At 55.4% G+C, this 6101-nt stretch overlaps 1 pseudogene; it reads right to left on the reverse strand.

Annotated features, from left to right (window-relative positions):
* Positions 1-4512: 4512 nt before the first annotated feature.
* LOC120844451 lies at positions 4513-5829 on the reverse strand (annotated as a pseudogene).
* Positions 5830-6101: the final 272 nt, after the last annotated feature.

Consider the following 6101-nt stretch of genomic DNA (forward strand, 5'->3'; position numbering starts at 1 on the left):
TCCCGCCGAGAGAGCCTGTCTCCCCGGCGTCGTCGGGAAAACTGAGTGTGGCAACGCCTGGAGGTGACGTTGCCGAAAACGACGGAAGCAAACAGCCTCCAAGAACGCCGGAGCGCTCCCACTCTCTCGACGCCCCGCATTGCACCGACGCGCCTGCAACGGTGTCCAACAACCTAAACGTTGTTATCGATGGCCAAACCGCAGCGGCACTCGTTGACACCGCGGCAGACTACTCAGTATTGAGTGGGAGGCTCTCTCGCCACCTTCGAAAAGTCACGACGCCGTGGGATGGACCGCAGATACGAACCGCCGGAGGACACCTCATCACGCCTGTTGGAAGGTGCACCGCTCGCGTCGAAATTCACGGCGAGACGTGTCCTGTGAAATTCGTCATTCTACAAGACTGTTCCAGAGACGTCATTCTCGGCATGGACTTTTTGTGTGAATACGGCGCCATCATCGACCTTGGAGAAAACAGATTGACGCTGCGGACACCTGTTCCGCCTTCAGAGAAACTCCAAACTGCGTCAGCCACCGTCCGAGTCGCTGCCGACCACGTGAATCTGCCGCCGCGATCAAGTGTTGTCGTACCCGTCATGACCGATGCAGCTACCCGTAGCGAAGTTCTTCTGGAAGGTAACCTCCAGTTGCTCCTAGGAAGAGGAATAGGCGTCGCACGAGGAGTAGCTGAACTTCAGGATGGCCGCACTGTGGTCCTCGTGACGAACTTCCGAAATGAAACGCAACACCTCACAAAAGGTGCAGCCGTTGGCCACGTCGAGGATCTCCGAAACTCCGCCGAAATCGCCGCCATTACTGATGAACCCTCGCCACCTCAGCAAGACGGTACGTCGCCAGCGCAACTCGACATCGACCCTAAGCTTCCGGACCCGAAACGACGGCAGCTGATTAACCTCCTCGCCGAATACCGTGACTGCTTTGCGACGTCGTCGAAGGTACGCCAAACAGCCGTTGCGAAGCACCGCATCATTACCGAGGACGATGCGCGCCCTGTGCATCGATCACCGTACAGAGTCTCCGTTAAAGAAAGGGAGGTGATCCAGGAGCAAGTTCAAGAGATGCTGAACGACGACATAATCCAGCCATCAAGCAGTCCGTGGGCCTCTCCAGTCGTACTGGTTAAGAAGGACGGAACGCTTCGGTTCTGCGTGGACTACCGGCAGCTGAACGCGGTGACGAAAAAAGACGTCTACCCACTCCCCCGAATCGACGACACGTTAGACCGGCTGCGCCACTCTCGATACTTCTCATCGATGGACCTGAAGAGCGGCTACTGGCAGATCGAAGTCGACGAACGGGACCGAGAGAAGACAGCTTTCGTCACGCCGGATGGGCTGTACGAGTTCAAGGTAATGCCCTTCGGACTATGTACGGCGCCAGCAACTTTCCAGCGTGTTATGGACACCGTACTGGCAGGACTGAAGTGGCAGAGCTGTCTGGTCTACCTCGATGACGTCGTGGTGTTTTCCAGCGATTTCGACGAGCACTTGCGACGACTACGAACTGTTCTTCAAGCCATACGGACCGCTGGACTCACCCTCAAGCCGTCAAAGTGTCGGTTCGCCTATGAGGAACTGAAGTTTCTAGGTCACGTGGTTAGCAACGAAGGCGTGCGCCCAGACCCTGAGAAGACTCGCGCCGTCGCGTCATTTCCAGTGCCGACAGACAAAAAGGCCGTGCGAAGATTCCTTGGACTTTGCGCCTACTATCGTCGCTTCGTTCGGGATTTCGCACGGATTTCCGCACCGCTCACAAACCTTACGAAGGACGCCGAGAGGTTCGAATGGGCCGAGGAACAGCAGCAGGCATTCGACGAGCTGAAGCGACGACTCCAGACGCCTCCGGTTCTTGGACATTTCGATCAGGATGCGGACACCGAGATTCACATTGACGCAAGTAACGCAGGACTTGGCGCGGTACTAGTTCAAGTACAAGAAGGCACCGAACGAGTCATCGCCTACGCAAGTCGGACACTGTCCAAGGCAGAGAAAAATTACTCCAGAACTGAGAAAGAATGCCTTGCGGTCGTCTGGGCAATCACGAAGTTTCGTCCGTACTTGTACGGAAGCCCGTTCCGCGTATTTACGGACCACCACTCGCTCTGCTGGCTTGCGAACCTCATGGACCCGTCAGGACGCCTCGCTCGATGGAGCCTCCGGCTACAAGAGTTCAACATGACTGTCGTTTACAAGTCAGGACACAAGCACTGCGACGCTGACTGCCTGTCCAGGGCCCCTGTCGAAACACCTTCCGGCAGCAGCGACGACGATGATGACGAGTGCTTTCTAGGGGCAGTGAACACCGATGACATGGCACGATGTCAACGAGACGATCCGGAGCTGCGAGCCTTAATCGAGCACCTGGAAGGGCGCGGCGGTACCGTACCCCGTGTTTTCTCACGAGCCGTGCCGACCTTCGCCATTCGACAAGGTGTACTCTACAAAGAGAACTTCGGGGACAACAACTCGCCGTGGCTGCTGGTAATCCCGACCGACCTTCAAGGGGAGATCTTTCAAGCATGTCACGACGACCCGACGTCCGGACACCTTGGATACAGCCGGACACTGGCCCGTATTCGTGAAAATTATTACTGGCCCAAGCTCCCCAAGACCGTCCACCTGTACACACGATCATGCCACGAGTGCCAGCGACGCAAGAAACCTCCGACGAGGCCGGCCGGACTCCTGCAGCCTATTTCTCCTCCAACTGCACCCTTCCAGCAGATCGGAATGGATCTACTTGGTCCTTTTCCGCCTTCGACGTCGGGGAACCGCTGGATCATCGTCGCCACAGATTATCTCACGCGGTACGCCGAAACGAAAGCTCTTCCTTCGGAAACTGCTGTGGAAGTTGCCAAGTTTTTCATTGAGTCCATCGTCCTCCGGCACGGCGCTCCAGAAGTTCTGATTACGGATCGCGGATCATCGTTCATGGCACAACTGACCCAAGAAATCCTCCGTCTCAGTCACACCAGCCATCGTCGTACAACTGCGTACCACCCGCAGACCAACGGGCTGACGGAGCGACTCAACAAGACAATCGCCGATATGATCTCTATGTACGTCGACGTAGAGCACAAGACGTGGGACGAGGTGCTGCCCTACGTCACGTTCGTCTACAATACGGCGGTTCAAGAGACCACTGGATTCACCCCTTTCCAGCTGGTACATGGTCGGGAGGTAACGACCATGCTGGACGCCATGCTGCCCCATGAGCCATCTGACAACGAGAGCGACGACGCCCAGGCGGTTGCTCAACGCGCCGAAGAAGTTCACCAGCTCGCCCGACTCCTGATTCAAGACCAGCAACGCGTCGACGCCGGCCGCTACAACCTCCGTCGGCAGGGACGTCCACTTCCAGCCCGGAGATAGGGTGTGGGTATGGACGCCCATCCGTCGCCGCGGCCTCAGTGAGAAATTGCTGAAACGATACTTTGGACTCTACAAAGTGCTTCGTCGACTCGGGGATCTGAACTACGAAGTGATGCCCGACGGAACACGGACTTCGTCACGCCGCCCTCCACGTCCGGAAGTCGTCCACGTCGTGCGACTGAAGCCGTACTACGCTCGATAGGAGTGTGGACCTTATGTGTTCCAAATGACTCTTTAGTTTTCCGTTATTTTTATTTGTTTTGTTTTCGGATTGCATGGGGACGATGCACTTTTTAAAGGGGGGAGTAATGCCGCGCGCGCAGCTGGCCAAGCAGGCAGCGCGCGCGTGGCCTAACGGTTATCGCGCTTGCTTCCCTCACTGAAAGCCAGGGTTCGATTCCTGGCCGCGGAGACGCATTTTTGTTGACACTGTAATGTAAGGTTCTGGTGAATTCGAGAACCGTCTTGCTGATTCGAGGTTAGAACGTTCCACGCGCCGAACCTTCTACGCCGAACGATCCAGAAACGCACGAGGGTACATAAGGGATTCCGCAAGGCGAGCGGGGTCAGTTTCGCCCCAGCGCTCGACTCTGCTGCTACGCCGACTTCGACGCCCGCGACGCTCTGTTATTATCTTTTGTACCCTTTTATTTTTGGCACAAGTTCGCCACATTAAACGTTTATTTATTCCTGTTTATTTCTTGTTTATTAGTCACCACCCGTGACAATATTGCATCAGCCTCCTGACACCGGATCTAATGCTGAGGAAGTCTCACTTTTGAATCATGACGATCGGCAGTTGGGTTTGCTCTGCACAAGACCCAAAATGGTGGCGTTCACAACACTGTCGGGGAAGAGAGTGCCGATACTCTAAAGACTAAACGCATCTCATTTATTGGCTGTAGTTCCCGCGAAACTTCTTTTCCCTAACTGAAACTGAAAATAAATAAGAACAATACACCATTATTATAGCTTATTTAGTTATAACCAACTACACATAATGAGAGGAAGAAGCGGCCGGGTAGGAGAGAGAGGGAGAAAACATCTTTATTGACCCTCAGTTCAGGGTGTCAAAGTGTTGTCCAGGAGAACGCCATTCAGAAGGGTGAGGATAGGTGGATCATGGGGGATTGGTGGCGTCTTGCGATGCCCTCATCTTCTCTTCGATGGCTGTGATGTGGTGAAGAAGGGCGTCGAAGATGGCGGGCACGTGTTGATGATTTGTGGGAGAGAGCCACTCTTTCCATGTCGTGGGCCGAAGCCCGGGAGGGAGCTTGGAAAGTGTAGAGCGGATGGATGGTTGTGCATGGAGGCATTGCCAGTAGGTGTGCGTGTTATTTGGGTAGCCAGTGCAGAAGGGACACTTAGCTGTGCCCTGAGCGCCTTGGAAGAGATGAGTATAGTGTGGGGAGGATAGCGTGTGGGTCTGTGCTCGGCGTATTGTGCTGGCCTGTTGTCGAGAGAGTGTGGGAGGCGGTGGTACGAGGGCGAGTCTGGATTCGCGGAGTTGTTGGAGTGTGTCAGAGCGCTGTTGATGGTATTCATTGCGCTGGAGTTGGGGATCATAGGACGTAGGCCAGTCAATCGCAGGTCCCGGTGTGGAAGTGACTCGGGAAAGTGAATGTGCTCGTTCATTGCCTGGGATTAAAGCGTGGTCAGGGATCCAGTAGATGTAGAAGCGAAGGGTGGGGGGGTGGTGTTGAGGGCGGCTCGAAGCTCGCGCGACATGTAGTTGGGGAGTTGGTTGTACTGAATTGTGCGAACTGCTTTTTGGGAATCTGTCAGGACAGTGATGGAGGTGTGTCCCTCGTGGGGGTTGGCGATGGCATGGTGAATGGCGGAGCACAGCGCCTGAGTCTCCAGGAGGTCTGCCGAAGGCGCTTCGGTGTATGTTAGCCTAAGCGTTGTGTTGGTCTGGGGACAGTGAATTGCGGTGCGGCCGAGTTTGGTGCCACGGTCGTAGCTGGCGTCTGTGTAGTAGATGAGGTGCTGCTGTGCCTGAAGTGTGGCGAGTTTTTGGGGTATGAGTTTGGCTCTGTGCTTGCGGCGTTTCGGGCTGCTGTCGGGATTCATATGTTTGGGTATGGGGAGTCCGGTGATTTGGGGTATGGTGTCCCAGGGAGGTGTGGTTGTTTCGATGGGAGGGAGGTGCAGGGTGTCGTAACCGAGAGAATTGAGAATGTAGCGACCCTGCAGGGACGTGGTTAGGCGTTGCTGTTGACCCAGTCGGTGCAAGTCGACTCGCTGCTCGAGTGTGTTGAAGGGGTCCATCTGTTGTGAAGTGCTCTAGGGGAGCGTACTGTGGCACGCCGAGAGCAAGGCGGGTGGGTTTGCGAAGCTGTGTCTGGCGGTGTTTGAGTTGACGGTTAGTGAGTGGGGTGTAGGGGATATGGTAGAGTACGAGACAGTAGATGGGAGCTTCGATGACTTGTCTCATGTCGCTCTTTTTAAAGCCTCTGTGGCGCCGGGAAACGCGGCCGAGGATGTGTGTGATTTGATTTACTTGTTTGTAGAGGGTGGAGACGGGGATATCGCTTGCACCGTTGTTTTGGATGGTGAGGCCTAAGAGCTTGATGTGCGGGCGTTGGGGTATGGGAGTGCCGTCGAGGTGTACGGTGATCAGCTGCCTGTCGGGATTGTTTTTGCGGTTGGAGATGACGAGGAGTTCCGATCTAGATGGAGAACAGGCCGGACCTATACTAATGGCAT

This window comes from Ixodes scapularis, unplaced genomic scaffold (assembly GCF_016920785.2).
Source record: "Ixodes scapularis isolate PalLabHiFi unplaced genomic scaffold, ASM1692078v2 PGA_scaffold0__279_contigs__length_252992795, whole genome shotgun sequence".
NCBI lineage: Eukaryota > Metazoa > Arthropoda > Arachnida > Ixodida > Ixodidae > Ixodes > Ixodes scapularis.